The sequence below is a fragment of the Triticum urartu genome, chromosome 1A, assembly GCF_056163025.1.
Source record: "Triticum urartu cultivar PI428250 chromosome 1A, HENAU_Tu73, whole genome shotgun sequence".
In the NCBI taxonomy this organism is placed as follows: Eukaryota; Viridiplantae; Streptophyta; class Magnoliopsida; order Poales; family Poaceae; genus Triticum; species Triticum urartu.
In genome coordinates this window covers 416,358,538-416,380,762 of record NC_141873.1, presented here as the reverse complement: position 1 = coordinate 416,380,762, position 22,225 = coordinate 416,358,538, and positions in this window count along the sequence as shown.

The window sequence follows — 22,225 nt, the reverse complement described above, 5'->3', positions numbered from 1 at the left end:
GGCTCACAGATACTATAACTCCAGATGCAGGTCCAGGTGATTCCGCTCTAGGTGAAGAGTACGAGCTCAAGTGGGAGTTCGAGGAGGACTCTCAGCATTACTACGTGTCTTTTCCTGATGATCAGTAGTGGTGCCTAGTTGGGGTTCGATTCAGGGCCTTGTCGCATGTTGGGTTCTCTTCTATTTTGGCGCCGTAGTCGGGCCATGAGTGTTTGTATGATGGATGTTATTTATGTACTTTGGTGTGACATGGCCAGTGTAAGCCAACTATGTATCTCCCCCTTTTTATTATATATTACATGGGATGTTGTAATGATTGCCTGACTTGCGACATTGCTTTCAATGCGGTTATGTCTCTAAGTCGTGCCTAGACACATGGGAGCTATAGCCGCATCGAGAGCGTTACATATTGGTACTGTTTTAAATAAATGTTGAATTGAAGCTATTGTATTGCTGTCTTTTCCCATTAAGTAGTGAACAAAAACGGGACCAACCCAGACATGATGCTTGTTGCTTTGTTACAACAAACTCTGCATCACCCCCTTTATAAGTAGATGGAAGCACATACTCTTATTGCACCCAGTCTCCCCTGGAACTGCTTATGATTTTCGTTAATCTAATGCCGCTGGTAAAATTAAGCAATGCCACTCTCATAATTAATTAACTACTGAATCTTAGTTCAAAACTGCAACACTTGTTAGGAATGGTACTATCCTGCTTTTTAGTTCTTTCTACATGTTTAACCAAGGTATTGTTAAGATAATGTCTCTGTTAAAATGAAACAGTTGCATTGTTTTAGGAATGGTACTTTTCTGCTTTGTCGTTCTTTATACATGTTGAAACAAGGCATTGTTAAGATAATGTCTCAGTCAATATGAATGAATCACACTGGTGGAGAATTGCTACTCTCCTGCTTTGTTTCCCATTAAGATAAAGTAGATCAATAGATGGTTTTCTTCTGGGAGAACGAGTCACCAACCGTTATTTCTCAGTAATTGTTTCCCTTATACGTATTGTTGCTTACAGGGATATCAAAATTAAAGCTCGGTTTTATTTCGACTTTGATTTTAGTTGAACTGCACAAAAAGAGCCAATGTGTCCAAGGCAAACTGCTGCATTACTGGGTCCAGTTGGTCGTTCCACTTTGCAGAAAGAAGCAGTAACTGTTTGTGCTACATTACAGAAGGAATGACCGAGAAGCTTTACAGAGTATTATTAGACACTGGTGACATGACTAGTCTATAGAGACCATTGGCAATTTAACAACACGTGGAGTGCCCTGGGGAAAAAGTGCCCAAACATGTACAAGAAGCTACGACAGGACAATCATAGGCATTACATATTTTGAATGAGAAAAGCTTGTCAAAGTTTAATCATTGATGTTAGCAAGAAGATGTTAGTTTAATATATTGGAATTGGAAAACCTTGTCAAAATTTGCTCATTGATGTTAGCCAGAAGACATGCATTTGATGTTTTTGAGTGGGACGCCCTTGCTGTGAGCAGCGTCGAGTGTTTTTTCCTATTCCTGTGTTCAGTTTACAAGTAAATAGTTACTCTGCTGAGATATTCCTGTGTTAAGAGTTTGTTCTGAATATTGTCTATGTAATGCCAGGCCTTGTGTTTCATTGCAAAGTTCAGCTTGGAATGTTGTGGCATGCGGCATCACGAGCTGTTCACCGTGCCTCCTAAGAATAATGCTTCGTATTGTTTTGCATGTCGATCTAATGCCAGTGATTTTCTTGTTAAGAAGATCATCCTCTTCTGTTGTTTCCGTGCTTAAGAAGTTCATCTTCTGATGTTTCATTCATAGCCTATACGACAAGTCGGGTAGGTTAGACGTGAAACCATATGATATTCTGACCAACTCATGATATTAGGTGGTGATTGGATCATCGTTTTCCAACCAAAACCGCTTGTAAAACTGACGCTTGTAAATTAAAGCAGATGGTCTCTAGCAAAGGCGCTTGGTTGGTCGATTTCGACTAGTAAAATACCAGAAGTACTCACACATGATAAAAACGTTGAACGACACTCAGACGATTGCTAATCCAGCCGTTAGCTGCTATTTCAGTGTTGCCCATGGATGGCATGATACGCACGTCATGCATGTAATATCTGGTAATGTCGTCCATATAGCAGTGCTCGTAAAATATACACTGGTCTCTCAAATTACACGCGTAACCTGCTGGTTTTACTTACAGACCTCGGGCCTGTATTTTACGCGTTGTTTCCATGACGAGTAAATTACACTTGTATGTTAATACAAGTTTGAAATAAACCAGAGCTCCCAAGCGCGGCCTTACCGTTTCATGCCGTCTCAGTTTCTCGAAGGTGCTCATAGGTGTCCGATGATCCTGGCTTCCTGAATGAGCAACGCGCACTATATCAGACCATCCGTAGGGCCCGCAAGGCCCTCTCCGTTGTCCTTCGAGTTGTTGCGCTCGCCGTGGCGCGGAGCATTGTTAACATCGTCAACGAACATGAGGATTCAGGAGATGACTTTATTTTGACTGGATGACACTAGGGACCCACTAGGGCCATAGCCGTACATACGCAAGTGCCTCCTTATTATGTACAACTATATTTTTTTCTTCTTTCTCATGGTTTCCTGACATCACTGTCCCACACCATTGTCAACCTATGTAGTCAATATAAACAAGAGAATTGCACAAGGTGCGGCCAACAACTGGGACCAAGCAGCTCGAGCAGTATTTGTGTTTTTGAGGCGTGACCACTGCAGAGTTTTTCTTGGAGATGATTTCGTTGTTGTTTAGAGGAGAGCAGGGTATTAACTGGGCAGGCTGTGGCCCGTCTAGCACAGGCCAGATATCCAGCCCAGATACTAATTTTTTCAAGATGAAAATGGCTAGCCTAGCTATACGTCTTTTTAAGGAATACCCAGGCAAGGTCAACTTGTTATTCTCCGCCCTGCTGGGCTGCAAATCTTTCCTAGGAGGGATGCATTAGGCTTAACAGGAAAATGGGCTTTAAAAATAATAAATGAGATGTAATTATAAAAACTGGGCAGTAACTATAAAAATGCACCAAACACGAAATTAGTTTATAAAATATTATTTTTGGATTTTGAAAATCTTAAATTTTCATTGTTGCGAGCGCAATGTTTCGTTGGATTTTTACGTAATACAAATTTATATTTAATATTACTAGAAATTTCAGGATAAAAATATTTCAGATCCCATCAAAATGTGGGAAATTTTATTGAATTCTGTCTTCAACGGTTGGTTGAAATTATTAATTGTTGTCCTAGCTAGAAAATGGGCTGTACTTTTAACAAAGTGTAAATGGGCTGTTGTAAATTCCATTAGAATTCAGAAATGGGTTGTACATTCTTACAAAACGCAAATGGGCTATAAGTTCTCTGCCACACACTTGTGGGCCTAATAAGTGGTGTGTCCCCTAAAAAATAAGTTGACGCGTATGCAAGGCTTTGTCAACTTATTATAGTCAACACATGGTTCTAGCAGCAGTTGCCGTTGGATGTCTATCCAACGAATGTCGTGCTTCTTCTTAAATCTCGGATATTCTTAGCTTTGGCCGCCCAAAAAATGATTCCTTCCCCTGACATCTGGGGCACACCGTTTCGGAGGCTGGCCTGTGGGCCTACTAAGTTGGAGCGTACCAAGGGCTTTGTCAACTTAGTCAATATAAACGATTCTAGCTTCAGTGACCGTACGATGTCCATCCAACGGCCGTAGTGCTTCTTCAACCTCTGGTCTTCTTGGTCCAGCCGCCCAAAGTAGCGCCGGTCGTGCCGCCTGCTCCTGCCTCCCGTGGCCGGCTGTGCTGCCGCGGAGGCCTCACCGCCCCCATACTACTCCCACCGCTGACTAGGCCATCCCTCCACTCATCCACACCCCATGTTATTCTGCGGTGACGGCAGCCTCACACTGCAACCGAACCAGTGAACGCTCGTACTCCTCTCTGTGTGGGCATCCACTGCCGCGTGGTCCCCTTCCTAGGCCTCGCCGTCATGCACCGCCGTGGTGCTCTCGGCGCGGCGTGGTCAATGTGGTCAACGATCGACTTCCATCGGAAGAGTACTGTACGTGGAGAGGCTGACAGCTGGGTCCACGGCAGCCGCAAGGAAGTGCTTCCTTATTACGCGGAAAATAATTATTCCTCCACCTGACAGCGGGGACCCACCGGACGGGCCACCAGTATTTTGCCAAAAAAATCATTTCCCCCTAACTGCTGGGACCCACTGAACGGGCCACCGTATTTCGCGAAAAAACGTTCCCCCCGCTGTCAGCTCGAACCCACAGGAAGTGCCTCCTTATTATGCACAAAAAATGAATACTCCCCCAGCTAGCTGGGACCAACCTTGGTGGGAGGCTGACTTGTGGGCCTACTAAGTTGACGGGGACGAAGGGCTTTGTCAACTTAGTCAATATGAACGATTCTAGCTCCAGTGACCGTACGATGTCCATCCAACGGCCGTAGTGCTTCTTCAATCTCTGGTCTTCTTGCTCCAGCCGCCCAAAGCAGCGCCGGTCGTGCCGCATGCTCCTGCCTTCCGTGGCCGGCTATGCTGCCGCAGAGGCCTCACCGCCCCTACTATTCCCACCGCTGGCCAGGCCCTGCGGCGACGGCAGCCTCACACCGTAGCCGAACCAGTGAACCCTCGTACTCCTCTCCGCGCGGGCTTCCACTGCCGCGTCTTCCCTGGCTCTGCGGCGTCCCCTTCCTAGGCCTCGCCGTCGTCCACCGCCGTGGTGCTCTCCGCACGGCGTGGTCAACGTGGTCAAGGAACGACTTCCATCGGAAGATTACTGTACGTGGAGAGGCTGACAGCTGGGTCCATGACCACAGCCTAGTTTTTTGTGATTTGCAAAGTAAGTCGCTTTGTCAAGACTGTTGGGCTGCAAATCTTTCAAGATGAGGAGAGCTTTCATTCGGCTGGCCGAGAAAATGGCCCACCAGTAATGAGAAATGGGCTGTACATTTTTAAAACACATCAAACGGGCAATTAGTTTCAAATATCTTTTTTTTCATTTCAAGATTTTAAATTACATTAATTTTTATGCGTGGAGAATTTGTTGGATTTTATATTGATATACATTTATTTTTAAAATCAGTTTGAATGTGAGTCAAAATTTTGGGATTAAAAATAGTTTGGACCGCACCAAAATATGCAAAATTTCGTATACTTTTTTAACCGTGGCCACAATATGGGCTGTAATGCTAACAAAAAGAATATGAGCTCCAAAAAAAACCTTAAAAATTAGCAAATTAGCTGTAAATTATTAGAAATAATGGCAGATGGGTTGTATGCTGTTTTCCACAGATTTGAGGCTTTCCTAAAAAAAAGGTTGATGCACAAGCACTGACTATTGGATGTCCATCCAACGGCCGTCATGCTTCTTCAATCTCTGCTCTTCCTGCTCCAGCCACTCAAACAAGCGCCGGCGGGACTGCCTACTCCCTCCTCCCCACGGCCGGCTGTGCTGCCGCGCAGGCCTCACCGGCCCACCGTACTCCCATCGCTGGCCTAGCCATCCCTCTACTCACCCACACCTATTGTTATTCTCCGGCGACGGCAGACGAACCAGTAAACCCTCGTACAGTCATACCCCCCTCCGCGTTGGAAACAACTGCCGAGTCTTCCCTGCCTTCATATCGTCCCCTTCCTAGGCCTCGCTGTTGTCCACCGCCGTGGTGCTCTCGGCGCGGTGTGGTCAATGTGGTCCACGACCGACTTCCATCGGAAGAGTACTGAGGGAGTCCTGGATTAGGGGGTCTCCGGACAGCCGGACTATATCCTTTGGTCGGACTGTTGGACTATGAAGATACAAGATTGAAGACTTCGTCTCGTGTCCGGATGGGACTCTACTTGGCGTGGAAGGCAAGCTAGGCAATACAGATATGTATATCTCCTCCTTTTAACCGACCTTGTGTAACCCTAGCCCCCTTTGGTGTCTATAAACCGGAGGGTTTTAGTCCGTAGGACAACATACAATCATACCATAGGCTAGCTTCTAGGGTTTAGCCTCTCCGATCTCGTGGTAGATCAACTCTTGTAATACTCATATCATCAAGAATAAATCAAGCAGGACGTAGGGTTTTACCTCCATCAAGAGGGCCCGAACCTGGGTAAAACATCATGTCCCCTGCCTCCTGTTACCATCTGCCTTAGACGCACAGTTCGGGATCCCCTACCCGAGATCCACCGGTTTTGACACCGACATTGGTGCTTTCATTGAGAGTTCCTCTGTGTCGTCGCCGTTAGGCTTGATGGCTCCTACGATCATCGATAGCGATGTAGTCCAGGGTGAGACTTTTCTCCCCGGACAGATCTTTGTGTTCGGCGGCTTCGCACTGCGGGCCAACTCGCTTGGCCATCTGGAGCAGATCGAAAGTTACGCCCCTGGCCACCAGGTCAGGTTTGGAAGCTTAAACTACACGGTCGATATCTTCGGAGACTTGATCTTCGACGGATTCGAGCCCCTGCCTTGTGCGCCGCGCGGTCACGATGAGTACGATTTAGCTCTACCATCGGATAGTGTTTAGAAGATCGCACCGGCAGCCACTCCGAGCCTCAATTTGGAGCCAGTTGCGCCGTCCACAGACGGGTGGATAGACCCTGTCATGGAGGCTGTATCGTCAGTGGCGATCGAGCCGAATATCGACCTTACCCTTCACGAGAGCCATGTTGCCAAACTGCCGGATCCTTCTCTAGCCACGGATTCCGAACCGCCTGCGCCCGTTCCTATCGAATCCGATTGGGCGCCGATCATGGTGTTTACCTCCATGGATATTTGTCAGCATTGGCCCTTCGGCGACATACTGAACTCATTAAGGTCTCTCTCCTTGTCAGGAGGATCCTAGCTGAACTATGTCCGGCAGGATTGGGATGCGGATGACGAAGAAATTCGCCGCCCACCCACCACCCACTTAGTAGCCACTGTCGATGACTTAACCGACGTGCTCGACTTCGACTCCGAAGACATCGACAGTATGGACGACGATGCGGGAGACGAAGAGGAACCACTGCCCACAGGGCACTGGACAGCCACCTCATCATACGATATATACATGGTGGACACACCCAAAGAAGGCAATGGCGACGAGACAACGGAGGATGACCCCTCCAAGAAGCAACCCAAGCGTCGGCGTCAGCGCCGCCGCTCTAAGTCCCGCCAAGGAAAAAGCGGTGATACCGGCACAGGAGATAAGAGCACACCGGACAGTGCCGAAGACGGCAACAATCCCCTCCAGCAAGATTTAGGGCAGGAGGATGGAGAAGCCAACCCTCCAGAGAGAGCAGCAGATGGATAGGCGGAGGATGATAATTACATGCCTCCCTCCGAAGACGAGGCAAGCCTCAACGATGACGAATTCGTCATGCCTGAGGATCACGTCGAACAAGAGCGCTTCAAGCGCCGGCTTATAGCCACGGCAAATAGCCTTAAGAAAAAGCAGCAGCAGCTTCAAGTTGATCAAGATTTGCTAGCTGACAGATGGACTGAAGTCCTGGCGGCCGAGGAATATAAACCCGAACGCCCCTCTAAGAGTTACCCAAAGTGCAGGTTGCTACCCCGACCGGAGGAAGAAGCACCGAAACCTACATCCCCGATGTATGACGCGGCTGATCGACCACCTCGTGGCCGCGAAAGAGAGACATTCCAACCAAAAGCTCAGCCCGCACCCCGACGCCATTCAAATAAAAAGGCATGGGAAATACGCCAGACCTGCGAGATGTATTGGAGGACAAAGCAAAACATGCAAGATCGATCTACGGATCACGAGGGCGCGCCACTATGCGAGACGATAATCGTCACACCAGATACAGTAAAAGTAAGTCCGGCCGGGCCAAACACAGCGGGCAAGACTCATTCGAGCTGCGTCACGACATAGCCCATTACAGAGGCGCCGCACACCCCCTATGCTTCACAGACGAAGTAATGGATCATCAAATCCCAGATGGTTTCAAACCCGTAAATATAGAATCATACGACGGCACAACAGATCCTGCGGTATGGATCGAGGATTTCCTCCTGCATATCCACATGGCCCGCGGTGACGATCTGCACGCCATTAAATACCTCCCACTCAAGCTCAAAGGACCAGCTCGGCATTGGCTCAATAGCTTGCGAGCAGAGTCCATTGGCTGTTGGGAGGATCTGGAAGCCGCATTCCTCGACAACTTCCAGGGCACTTACGTGCGACCCCCATATGCCGATGACTTGAGCCACATAATTCAGCAGCCAGAGGAATCGGCCAGGCAATTCTGGACACGGTTCCTAACAAAGAAAAATCAAATCGTCGACTGTCCAGATGCAGAGGCCCTAGCAGCTTTTAAGCACAACATCCACGATGAGTGGCTCGCCCGGCACCTTGGCCAGGAAAAGCCGTAATCTATGGTAGCCCTCACGACACTCATGACCCGCTTTTGTGCGGGAGAAGACAGCTGGCTGGCTCGCCGCAATAACATATCAAAGAAACATGGTACTTCGGATACCAAGGATGGCAATGGCAGGTCATATCGCAACAAACATAAGCGCCGCATTAACAGCGACAATACCGAGGATACAACAGTCAATGCCGGATTCAAAGTCTCTAAACCCGATCAGCGGAAAAAGCCATTCAAAATAAGCACTCTGGGCCCGTCCAGTTTGGACCATATACTCGATCGCTCATGCCAAATACACGGCACCCCCGACAAGCCAGCCAACCACACCAACATGGATTGTTGGGTGTTCAAGCAGGCCGGCAAGATAAATGCCGAAAACAAAGATAAGGGGTCACATAGCGATGACGAGGAGGAGCCCCAGCAGCCGAACAACGGAGGATAAAAGAGGTTCCCCCCACAAGTGCGGACGATGAACATGATATACGCAACCCACATCCCCAAGAGGGAGCGGAAGCGTGCGCTCAGGGACGTATATGCGTTGGAGCCAGTCGCCCCAAAGTTCAACCCATGGTCCTCCTGTTCGATCACCTTTGATCGAAGAGACCACCCCACTAGTATCCGTCATGGCGGATTCGCCGCACTGGTCCTAGACCCAATCATTGACGGATTTCACCTCATTCGAGTCCTAATGGATGGCGGCAGCAGCCTGAACCTGCTTTATCAGGACAAAGTGCGCAAAATAGGTATAGACCCCTCAAGGATCAAACCCACAAAAACAACCTTTAAAGGTGTCATACCAGGTGTAGATTCCCATTGCACAGGCTCAATAACACTGGAAGTGGTCTTCGGATCTCCGGATAACTTCCAAAACGAAGAGTTAATCTTCGACATAGTCCCGTTCTGAAGTGGCTACCATGCACTGCTCGGGCGAACCGCATTTGCGAGATTCAATGCGGTACCGCGTTGCGCATATCTCAAGCTCAAGATGCCAGGACCTCGGGGGGTCATAACAGTCAATGGAAACACAGAGCGCTCTCTCCGCATGGAGGAGCACACTGCGGCCCTCGCAGCAGAAGCGCAAAGCAGCCTCTTAAGGCAATCCACTAGTTCGGCGATTAAGGACCCGGACACCTTCAAGCGCACCCGGAGTAATCGGCAACAGGACCACCTGGCATGTTCCGAGCTCGCATAGAAATGCGGCCCCCACCCCAGTCCCAGCCAAACGATGAAATCTGTGCCACGCGTACATAATTACGCATTAAAAATACAATGGGCACATGCGGGGAGGGGGGCACGACTGCGGCACGCTCCAAGTCGCGGCTTAAACCGCACTAGGGGCTTCCCGCTTTGTTATTTTTCTCTTTCAGGACTTTAATCTCTGTAAACCCTGTCCGGCAGCATAATTGCCGAACACATGATGCAGCAACCAAGGAGGGAGAAATCTACGTCACACCACGGAACTCCCAGGTGGATTACGATAATGAGTGAAATATTTGCTTTAATACTATTCCTCAGCTTGCCCTTGGAAGGGACATGTCAAACAGTCCTACTTTTTGCTTATCGCACTACTTGTATCACTCTGCTTTAAAGCACCTTTTTGAATAAACAATGCATATCATTAAGACTATTATTGCATTCTTCCTTTTTATATATATATGTTCATTCACGACATCTAGCACCCGTACACTCTGGTACGGCCAATACGCTAGGGGCTTAAGCATACCCCATAATATGGCATGAGAAATCCGAACACTTTTGACAGTGCGGCACCCCGGACTTATAGCATTATATGCATCAGCTCCGAATCATGTCTTGGGTCAATAGTTGGGTTTGCCCAGCTCCCATGTTTTGGTACCTTATGTTCCACTATATCGACTAAGGTAGCACTGGAAGAACTACTGCGATTGTGCCCCAGTTCTGCTAGGCTAAGCACCTCAGCAGAGAAAGCTAAAACTGACTATCATGATAAGGCAAGAGACTGGTCACTGTTCGAGAGGTTTCGAGACCCTATAGACTTATGCCGCTTAGAGCGAGGAGTCGGCCCTGTCCGGCGTAAGGCGTGTATCGCGCCGCGAATTCGGCCTTCCGAATACTAGGGGCTTCGCCAAAATTTAAAATTATAGAATTCTATGGCTAAGTGAGAGTGATAACACATTATAGTCCGATTGCCTTGTTCGTTGTGCTGAGCACCTCCCTCGAAGGTCCCAACAATGGGAACAAGAGTGCTCAGGTTTATCCCGAACACCCCAGCACTCGTGGCATGGGGGCAGAAGCTGACGACTAGCCATCTCTCAGATTTGATAAACAGCCGAAAAGAAGGTAATATTTTAAATTCACACAAGCGTTGCATAGCGCATATGAACAAGTTTTCATAATACAGGATTACACGAGCAAGTTTATTCAAATATTACATCTTTCGCACACTCGTCCGCTACAAGACGGGCTCCCTTCAGGACACCCTCATAGTACATCTCGGGGTGGCGATGCTCCTTGCCCTGCGGCGGCCCCTCCTTCACCAGCTTCATGGCGTCCATCTTGGCCCATTGCACCTTGACATGGGCGAAAGCCCGACGGGCACCTTCGATGCAGACAAACCGCTTAATGACTTCCAGCCGTGGGCAGCCATCCACAAGCCGCCTCACCAGGCTGAAGTAGCTGTTGGGAAGGGCGTCTCCAGGCCACATCCGGACTATAAAGCCCTTCATGGCCTGCTCGGCCGCCTTGTGCAGCTCGACCAGTTGCTTCAGCTGGTCGCTCAGAGGCATAGGGTGTTCGGTCCCAGTATACTGAGACCAGAACAGCTTCTCCATTGAGCTTCCCTCCTCGGCCTAGAAAACTTTGCGGCATCCGACACACTGCGGGGCAAATCTGAGAATGCTCCTGGAGAGCTCCGGATTCGGGTAAGTAACAAGTAATTTACTTTCACATGTTTGCTTTGCATATAGAATGCCTTACCCGCCGCTATCTTCTTCATCACATCAATCTCCTGGAGGGCCTTTTGGGCTTCGGCCTTGGCATTCTTTGCGCTCTCGTGGGCCGCGGCAAGCTTGGACTCTCGCGTCTTCAAGTCAAGCTCCAATGCCTCGTGCTTCGTCACGAGAGCGTGGAGCTCTTGCTGCACCTCGCCCACCCGTGCCTCCTGCCTTTCCCGCTTGGTGCGCTCCTTGGCCGCTTTGTTTTCGGCCTCGGATAGCGCTTGCTTCAGGGTCGCCACCTCGGTCGTGGCCCCTGGCAAATTTACGATGATCCTGTCATTTTTCAATCGCATTCTTTTTATATATATCCATAGACTAGGTACTACTTACCTTTGTTCTCCTCGAGATGCCTCTTGGCAAGGCTGAGCTCATCCTTGGACCCTTCGAGGTCCTGCTTCAGTGCGGCGACCTCCGCAGTCAGTGCGGCAGAGGCCAACAGCGAAGCCTGCATACGCATATAGACATACTTATATTAGACTCTTGCGATATTGTTTGATCCTCTGTTCGGCTTTTCTTTGTGAACACCGAACAGAGCATCAGGGGCTACTGTCTGTGCAGTAATATTTTTCCTATATATCAAATACTTACCTCAAAGCCTGTTAGAAGGCTAGCACAGGCTTCAGTCAGTCCGCTCTTGGCGGACTGAACCTTCTGGATCACCGCAATCATAATAGTGCGGTGCTCTTCGTCGATGGAAGCGTTGCGAAGCGCTCCCAGCAGATTGTCTGGTGCCCCTGGATGGGCAGAGGTCACCGGCACTGGCGTCTTGCCCCTTTTGGAAGGAGGCCGCCTGCCCTTGTCCGAAACCACTGGGGGTTCTGGTGCGGTGTTCGGCTGAAGGCCGAACTCGGAGCCCTCGGGAGCCTTACTCCCTCTGATCCTGGAGTCCGGAAGGTCGCCTTGAGGCACTTCCGGGATTGTCTCCCCTTGACCCGGTGCCTCTTGAGACAATACCTCGTCATTGTCCATAGGGCACGGGGAGATGGTGGTTGCAAGTGGATCGCTATCCATATCCGACGAGTCCAGGGAGCCGTCCGACAAGGATACATCGATACAGGCTGAGAGCAGTCTGCATGATCATAATTCGGCGTTAGGAGAAGCAGTGCGACAAAGGTATGCTATGAGTTACTCTGGTATCTGAATACTTATGACTTCGCCAGGGGCTTGGCCCTGAGCAGCCACTCGTCTTCGATGGCGATGGTGGAGTAGTCCGGAAGGAGAGTCCTTCCCTTCTTGGACCCTTCGGCCCCCCGGTTTGGGTGGCCTTCCTTTTCTTGTCTCCCCCGACTGGACGGGGAGCATCTTCATCTTCCTCCTCGTCTTCGGGGGAGGAGTGCGTCGCGGAGTTATCGGACGATGAGTCCGATAACACCTGGTGTCGGGAACTCTTTCGGGTTCCCTTGGCCTTCTTGGTCTTCTCCGGCACCTTGTAAGGAGCCGGAGTCAGCATCTTCGTCAGGAGAGCATCCACAGTGTCTTCGGGCAGAGGGGTCCGGAGTTCAAATAAGTTTAAAAAACATTGAAGTGCCCGTGTAACAGATGAGTTCTTGTCCGAAACACTGATACTCCGAAAGAGATTGTCCAGTTTGTACACGAAGTGCGTCCAGTTTTTGCCGTGACCCTCTCTACTCTTTCGCACATGCTATGCGGGTGAAATGATGATACCATTCCAAGTTTCAACATTTTAACACTTCATTCTGTAGTGATTTTCAATTTCACGGTCATTTAGCTCTCTAAACAATTAGGTAAATGACTGAAAAACAACAAATGATGTCAGAGCATGTTGGAAATTTATGACGTTGCTTTGAATGCTGCATACTGAACACAAAAGAAGTCCGGAGTTCAAATAAGGTTAAAAAACATTGAAGTGCCCGTGTAACAGATGAGTTCTCGTCCGAAACCCTGATACTCCGAAAGAGATTGTCCAGTTTGTACACGAAGTGCGTCCAGTTTTTGCCGTGACCCTCTCTACTCTTTCGCACATGCTATGCGGGTGAAACGATGATACCATACCAAGTTTCAACATTTTCACAGTTCATTTTGTAGTGATTTTCAATTTCACGGTCATTTAGCTCTCTAAACAATTCGGTAAATGACTGAAAAACAGCAAATGATGTCAGAACATGTTGGAAATAGATGACGTCGCTTTGAATGCTGCATATTGAACACAAAAGAAGTCTGGAGTTCAAATAAGTTTAAAAACCATTGAAGTGCCCATGTAACAGATGAGTTCTCGTCCAAAACCCTGATACTCCGAAAGAGATTGTCTAGTTTGTAAATGAAGTGCGTCCAGTTTTTACCGTGACCCTCTCTACTCTTTCGCACAGGCTATGCGGGTGAAATGATGATACCATGCTAAATTTCAACATTTTCACCGTTCATTTTGTAGTGATTTTCAATTTCACGGTCATTTAGCTCTTTAAACAATTTGGTAAATGACTAAAAAACAACAAATGATGTCAGAACATGTTGGAAATTGATGACGTCGCTTTGAATGTTGCATACTGAACACAAAAGAAGTCCGGAGTTCAAATATGTTTAAAAAACATTGAAGTGCCCATGTAATAGATGAGTTCTCGTCCGAAACCTTGATACTCCGAAAGAGATTGTCCGGTTTGTACACGAAGTGCATCCCGTTTTTGCCGTGACCCTCTCTACTCTTTCGCACATGCTATGTGGGTGAAATGATGATACCATGCCAAGTTTCAACATTTTCACAGTTCATTTTGTAGTGATTTTCAATTTCACGGTCATTTAGCTCTCTAAACAATTAGATAAATGACTGAAAAACAACAAATGATGTCAGAACATGTTGGAAATTGATGACGTCGCTTTGAATGCTTCATACTGAACACAAAAGAACTCCGGAGTTCAAATAAGTTTAAAAAACATTGAAGTGCCCGTGTAACAGATGAGTTCTCGTCCGAAACCCTGATAGTCCGAAAGAGATTGTCCAGTTTGTACATGAAGTGCGTCCAGTTTTTGCCGTGACCCTCTCTACTCTTTCGCACATGCTATGCGGGTGAAATGATGATACCAAGCTAAATTTCAACATTTTCACAGTTCATTTTGTAGTGATTTTCAATTTCACGGTCATTTAGCTCTTTAAACAATTCGGTAAAACACTGAAAAACAACAAATAATGTCAGAACATGTTGGAAATTGATGACGTCGCTTTGAATGCTGCATACTGAACACAAAAGAAGTCCGGAGTTCAAATAAGTTTAAAAAACATTGAATTTCCCGTGTAACAGATGAGTTCTTGTCCGAAACCCTGATACTCCGAAAGAGATTGTTCAGTTTGTACACGAAGTGCGTCTAGTTTTTGCCGTGACCCTCTCTACTCTTTCGCACATGCTATCCGGGTGAAATGATTATACCATTCCAAGTTTCAACATTTTCACACTTCATTTTGTCGTGATTTTCAATTTCACTATCATTTAGCTCTCTAAAGAATTAGGTAAATGACTGAAAAACAAAAATTAATGTCAGAACATGTTGGAAATTGATGACGTTGCTTTGAATGCTGCATACTGAACACAAAAGAAGTCCGGAGTTCAAATAAGGTTAAAAAACATTGAAGTGCCCATGTAACAGATGAGTTCTCATATTCAAAAAAAAAACTGATGAGTTCTCGTCCGAAACCCTAATACTCCGAAAGAGATTGTCCAGTTTGGACACGGAGTGCGTCCAGTTTTTGCCATGACCCTCTCTACTCTTTCGCACATGCTATGCAGGTGAAATGATGATACCATTCCAAGTTTCAACATTTTCGCAGTTCATTTTCTAGTGATTTTCAATTTCACGGTCATTTAGCTCTCTAAACAATTAGGTAAATGACTGAAAAACAACAAATGATGTTAGAACATGTTGGAAATTGATGACGTTGCTTTGAATGCTACATACTGAACACAAAGAAGTCCGGAGTTCAAATAAGTTTAAAAAACATTGAAGTGCCCGTGTAACAGATGAGTTCTCGTCCAAAACCCTGATACTCCGAAAGAGATTGACCAGTTTGTACACGAAGTGCATCCAGTTTTTGCCGTGACCCTCTCTACTCTTTCGCACATGCTATGTGGGTGAAATGATGATACCATACCAAGTTTCAACATTTTCACAGTTCATTTTGTAGTGATTTTCAATTTCACGGTCATTTAGCTCTCTAAACAATTCGGTAAATGACTGAAAAACAGCAAATGATGTCAGAACATGTTGGAAATTGATGACGTCGCTTTGAATGCTTCATACTGAACACAAAAGAAGTCTGGAGTTCAAATAAGTTTAAAAACCATTGAAGTGCCCATGTAACAGATGAGTTCTCGTCCGAAACCCTGATACTCCGAAAGAGATTGTCTAGTCTGTAAATGAAGTGCGTCCAGTTTTTGCCGTGACCCTCTCTACTCTTTCGCACATGGTATGCGGGTGAAATGATGATACCATGCTAAATTTCAACATTTTCACCGTTCATTTTGTAGTGATTTTCAATTTCACGGTCATTTAGCTCTTTAAACAATTTGGTAAATGACTAAAAAACAGCAAATGATGTCAAAACATGTTGGAAATTGATGACGTCGCTTTTAATGTTGCATACTGAACACAAAAGAAGTCCGGAGTTCAAATATGTATAAAAAACATTGAAGTGCCCTTGTAATAGATGAGTTCTCGTCCGAAACCTTGATACTCCGAAAGAGATTGTCCAGTTTGTACACGAAGTGCATCCCGTTTTTGCCGTGACCCTCTCTACTCTTTCGCACATGCTATGCGGGTGAAATGATGATACCATGCCAAGTTTCAACATTTTCACAGTTCATTTTGTAGTGATTTTCAATTTCACGGTCATTTAGCTCTCTAAACAATTAGATAAATGACTGAAAAACAACAAATGATGTCAGAACATGTTGGAAATTGATGACGTCACTTTGAATGCTTCATACTGAACACAAAAGAACTCCGGAGTTCAAATAAGTTTAAAAAACATTGAAGTGCCCGTGTAACAGATGAGTTCTCGTCCGAAACACTGATACTCCGAAAGAGATTGTCCAGTTTGTACATGAAGTGCGTCCAGTTTTTGCCGTGACCCTCTCTACTCTTTCGCACATGCTATGCGGGTGAAATGATGATACCAAGCTAAATTTCAACATTTTCACAGTTCATTTTGTAGTGATTTTCAATTTCACGGTCATTTAGCTCTTTAAACAATTCAGTAAATGACTGAAAAACAACAAATAATCTCAGAACATGTTGGAAATTGATGACGTCGCTTTGAATGCTGCATACTGAACACAAAAGAAGTCTGGAGTTCAAATAAGTTTAAAAAACATTGAAGTTCCCGTGTAACAGATGAGTTCTTGTCCGAAACCCTAATACTCCGAAAGAGATTGTCCAGTTTGTACACGAAGTGCGTCCAGTTTTTGCCGTGACCCTCTCTACTCTTTCGCACATGCTATGCGGGTGAAATGATTATACCATTCCAAGTTTCAACATTTTCACACTTCATTTTGTAGTTATTTTCAATTTCACGGTCATTTAGCTCTCTAAAGAATTAGGTAAATGACTGAAAAACAAAAATTAATGTCAAAACATGTTGGAAATTGATGACGTTACTTTGAATGCTGCATATTGAACACAAAAGAAGTCCGGAGTTCAAATAAGGTTAAAAAACATTGAAGTGCCCGTCTAACAGATGAGTTCTCATATTCAAAAAAAACAGATGAGTTCTTGTCCGAAACCCTGATATTCCGAAAGAGATTGCCAGTTGAAGTGCGTCCAGTTTTTGCCATGACCCTCTCTACTCTTTCGCACATGCTATGCAGGTGAAATGATGATACCATTCCAAGTTTCAACATTTTCGCAGTTCATTTTGTAGTGATTTTCAATTTCACGGTTATTTAGCTCTCTAAACAATTAGGTAAATGACTGAAAAACAACAAATGATGTTAGAACATGTTGGAAATTGATGATGTCACTTTGAATGCTGCATACTGAACACAAAAGAAGTCCGGAGTTCAAATAAGGTTAAAAAACATTGAAGTGCCCGTGTAATAGATGAGTTCTTGTCCGAAACCCTGATAATCCGAAAGAGATTGTCCAGTTTGTACACGAAGTGCGTCCAGTTTTTCCGTGACCCTCTCTACTCTTTCGCACATGCCATGCGGGTGAAATGATGATACCATTCCAAGTTTCAACATTTTCACAGTTCATTTTGTAGTGATTTTCAATTTCACGGTCATTTAGCTCTCTATACAATTAGGTAAATGATTGAAAAACAACAAATGATGTCAGAACATGTTGGAAATTGATGACGTCGCTTTGAATACTGCATAATGAACACAAAAGAATTGCGGAGTTCAAATAAGTTTAAAAAACATTGAAGTGCCCGTGTAACAGATGAGTTCTCCTCCGAAACCATGATACTCCGAAAGAGATTGTCCAGTTTGTACACGAAGTGCGTCCAGTTTTTGCTGTGACCCTCTCTACTCTTTCGCACATGCTATGCGGGTGAAATGATGATACCATGCCAAGTTTCAACATTTTCACAGTTCATTTTGTAGTGATTTTCAATTTCACGGTCATTTAGCTCTCTAAACAATTAGGTAAATGACTGAAAAACAACAAATTTAGTCAGAACATGTTGGAAATTGATTACGTTGCTTTGAATGCTGCATACTGAACGCAAAAGAAGTCGGGAGTTCAAATAAGTTTTAAAAACATGGAAGTGCCCATGTAACAGATGAGTTCTCGTCCGAAACCCTGATACTCCGATAGAGATTGTCCAGTTTGTACACGAAGTGCGTCCAGTTTTTGCCGTGACCCTCTCTACTCTTTTGCACATGCTATGCTGGTGAAATGATGATACCATTCCAAGTTTCGACATTTTCACAGCTCATTTTGTAGTAATTTTCAATTTCACGATCATTTAGCCCTCTAAACAATTAGGTAAATGACTGAAAAACAGCAAATGATGTCAGACCATGTTGAAAATTGATGACGTCACTTTGTATGCTGCATACTAAACACAAAAGAAGTCCAGAGTTCAAATAAGTTTAAAAAACATTGAAGTGCCCGTGTAACAGATGAGTTCTCGTCCGAAACCCTGATACTCCGAAAGAGATTGGCCAGTTTGTACACGAAGTGCGCCCGGTTTTTGCTGCGACCCTCTCTACTCTTTCGCACATGCTATGCGGGTGAAATGATGATACCATGCAAAGTTTCAACATTTTCACAGTTCATTTTGTAGTGAGTTTCAATTTCACGGTCATTTAGCTCTCTAAACAATTAGGTAAATGACTGAAAAACAACAAATGATGTCAGAACATGTTGGAAATTGATGACGTCGCTTTGAATGCTGCATACTGAACACAAACGAAGTTCGGAGTTCAAATAAGTTTAAAAAACATTGAAGTGCCCGTGTAACAGATGAGTTCTCGTCCGAAACCCTGATACTCCGAAAGAGATTGGCCAGTTTGTACACGAAGTGCGCCCAGTTTTTGCTGCGACCCTCTCTACTCTTTCGCACATGCTATGCGGGTGAAATGATGATACCATGCTAAATTTCAACATTTTCACATTTAATTTTGTAGTGATTTTCAATTTCACGGTCATTTAGCTCTTTAAACAATTCATTAATTGACTGAAAAACAGCAAATGATGTCAGAACATGTTGGAAATTGATGACGTCACTTTGTATGCTGCATACTGAACAGAAAAGAAGTCCGGAGTTCAAATAAGTTTAAAAAACATTGAAGTGCCCGTGTAACAGATGAGTTCTCGTCTGAAACCCTGATACTCCGAAAGAGATTGTCCAGTTTGTACACGAAGTGCGTCCAGTTTTTGCCGTGACCCTCTCTACTCTTTCGCACATGCTATGCGGGTGAAATGATGATACCATGCCAAGTTTCAACATTTTCACAGTTCATTTTGTAGTGATTTTCAATTTCAAGGTCATTTAGCTCTCTAAACAATTAGGTAAATGACTGAAAAACAACAAATGATGTCAGAACATGTTGGAAATTAATGACGTCGCTTTGAATGCTGCATACTGAACACAAAAGAAGTCCGGAGTTCAAATAAGTTTAAAAAACATTGAAGTGCCCGTGTAACAGATGAGTTCTCGTCTGAAACCCTGATACTCCGAAAGAGATTGTCCAGTTTGTACACGAAGTGCGTCAGTTTTTGCCGTGAACCTCTCTACTCTTTCGCACATGCTATGCTGGTGAAATGATGATACCATGCTAAATTTTAACATTTTCATAGTTCATTTTATAGTGATTTTCAACTTCAGGTCATTTAGCTCTTTAAACAATTCGGTAAATGACTGAAAAACAGCAAATGATGTCAGAACATGTTGGAAATTGATGACGTCGCTTTGTATGCTGCATACTGAACACAAAAGAAGTCTGGAGTTCAAATAAGTTGAAAAAACATTGAAGTGCCCATGTAACAGATGAGTTCTCATCCGAACCCTGATACTCCGAAAAAGATTGTCTACTTTGTACACAAAGTGCGTCCAGTTTTTGCCGTGACCCTCTATACTCTTTCGCACATGCTATGCGGGTGAAATGATGATACCATGCTAAATTTCAACATTTTCACTGTTCATTTTGTAGTGATGTTCAATTTCACGGTCATTTAGCTCTTTAAACAATTTGGTAAATGACTAAAAAATAGCAAATGATGTCAGAACATGTTGGACATTGATGACATCGCTTTCAATGTTGCATACTCAACACAAAAGATGTCCGGAGTTCAAATAAGTTTAAAAAACATTGAAGTACCCGTGTAACAGATGAGTTCTCGTCCGAAACCTTGATACTCCAAAAGAGATTATCCAGTTTGTACACAAAGTGTGTCCCGTTTTTTCCCTGACCCTCTCTACTCTTTCGCACATGCTATGCAGGTGAAATGATGATACCATGCCAAGTTTCAACATTTTCACAGTTCATTTTGTTGTGGTTTTCAATTTCACGGTCATTTAGCTCTCTAAACAATTAGATAAATGACTGAAAAAAAACAAATGATGTCAGAACATGTTGGAAATTGATGACGTCGCTTTGAATGCTTCATACTGAACACAAAAGAAGTCCGGAGTTTAAATAAGTTTAAAAAACATTGAAATGCTCGTGTAACAGATGAGTTCTCGTCCGAAACCCTGATACTCCGAAAGAGATTGTCCAGTTTGTACACGAAGTGCGTCCAGTTTTTGCCGTGACCCTCTCTACTCTTTCGCACATGCTATGCGGGTGAAATGATGATACCATGCGAAGTTTCAACATTTTCAGAGTTCATTTTGTAGTGAGTTTCAATTTCACGGTCATTTAGCTCTCTAAACAATTCGGTAAATGACTGAAAAACAGCAAATGATGTCAGAACATGTTGGAAATTGAAGACGTCGCTTTGAATGCTGCATAGTGAACACAAAAGAAGTCCCGAGATCAAATAAGTTTAAAAAACATTGAAGTGCCCATGTAATAGATGAGTTCTCGTTCGAAACCCTGATACTTCGAAAGAGATTGACCATTTTGTACACGAAGTGCGCCCAGTTTTTGCTACGACCCTCTCTACTTTTTCGCACATGCTATGCGGGTGAAATAATGATACCATGCGAAGTTTCAACATTTTCACAGTTCATTTTGTAGTGAGTTTCAATTTCACGGATATTTAGCTCTCTAAACAATTAGGTAAATGACTGAAAAACAACAAATGATGTCAGAACATGTTGCAAATTAATGATGTCACTTTGAATCCTGCATACTGAACACAAAAGAAGTCCGGAGTTCAAATAAGGTTAAAAAACATTGAAGTGCCCGTGTAACAGATGAGTTCTTGTCCGAAACCCTGATAATCCGAAAGAGATTGTCCAGTTTGTACACGAAGTGCGTCCAGTTTTTGCCGTGACCCTCTCTACTCTTTCGCACATGCTATGCGGGTGAAATGATGATACCATTCCAAGTTTCAACATTTTCACAGTTCATTTTGTAGTGATTTTCAATTTCACGGACATTTAGCTCTCTAAACAATTAGGTAAATGACTGAAAACAACAAATGTAGTCAGAACTTGTTGGAAATTGAGGACGCCGCTTTGAATGCTGCATACTAAACACAAAAGAAGTCCAGAGTTCAAATAAGTTTAAAAAACATTGAAGTGCCCGTGTAACAGATGAGTTCTCGTCCGAAACCCTGATACTCCGAAAGAGATTGTCCAGTTTGTACATGAAGTGCGTCCAGTTTTTGCCGTGACCCTCTCTACTCTTTCGCACATGCTATGCGTGTGAAATGATGATACCATGCCAAGTTTCAACATTTTCACAGTTCATTTTGTAGTGATTTTCAATTTCACGGTCATTTAGCTCTATAAACAATTAGGTAAATGACTGAAAAACAACAAATGACGTCAAAACATGTTGGAAATTGATGACGTCGCTTTGAATGCTGCATACTGAACACAAAAGAAGTCCGGAGTACAAATAAGGTTAAAAAACATTGAAGTGCCCGTGTAACAGATGAGTTCTCGTCCGAAACCCTGATACTCCGAAAGAGAATGTCCAGTTTGTACACGAAGTGCGTCCAGTTTTTGCCATGAACCTATCTACTCTTTCGCACATGCTATGCGGGTGAAATGATGATACCATTCCAAGTTTCAACATTTTCACAGTTCATTTTGTAGTGATTTACAATTTCACGGTCATTTAGCTCTCCAAATATTTAGGTAAATGACTGAAAAACAAAAAATGATGTTAGAACATGTTGGAAATTGATGACGTTGCTTTGAATGCTGCATACTGAACACAAAAGAAGTCCGGAGTTCAAAAAAGGTTAAAAAACATTGAAGTGCCCGTCTAGCAGATGAGTTCTCGTCCGAAACCCCGATACTCCGAAAGA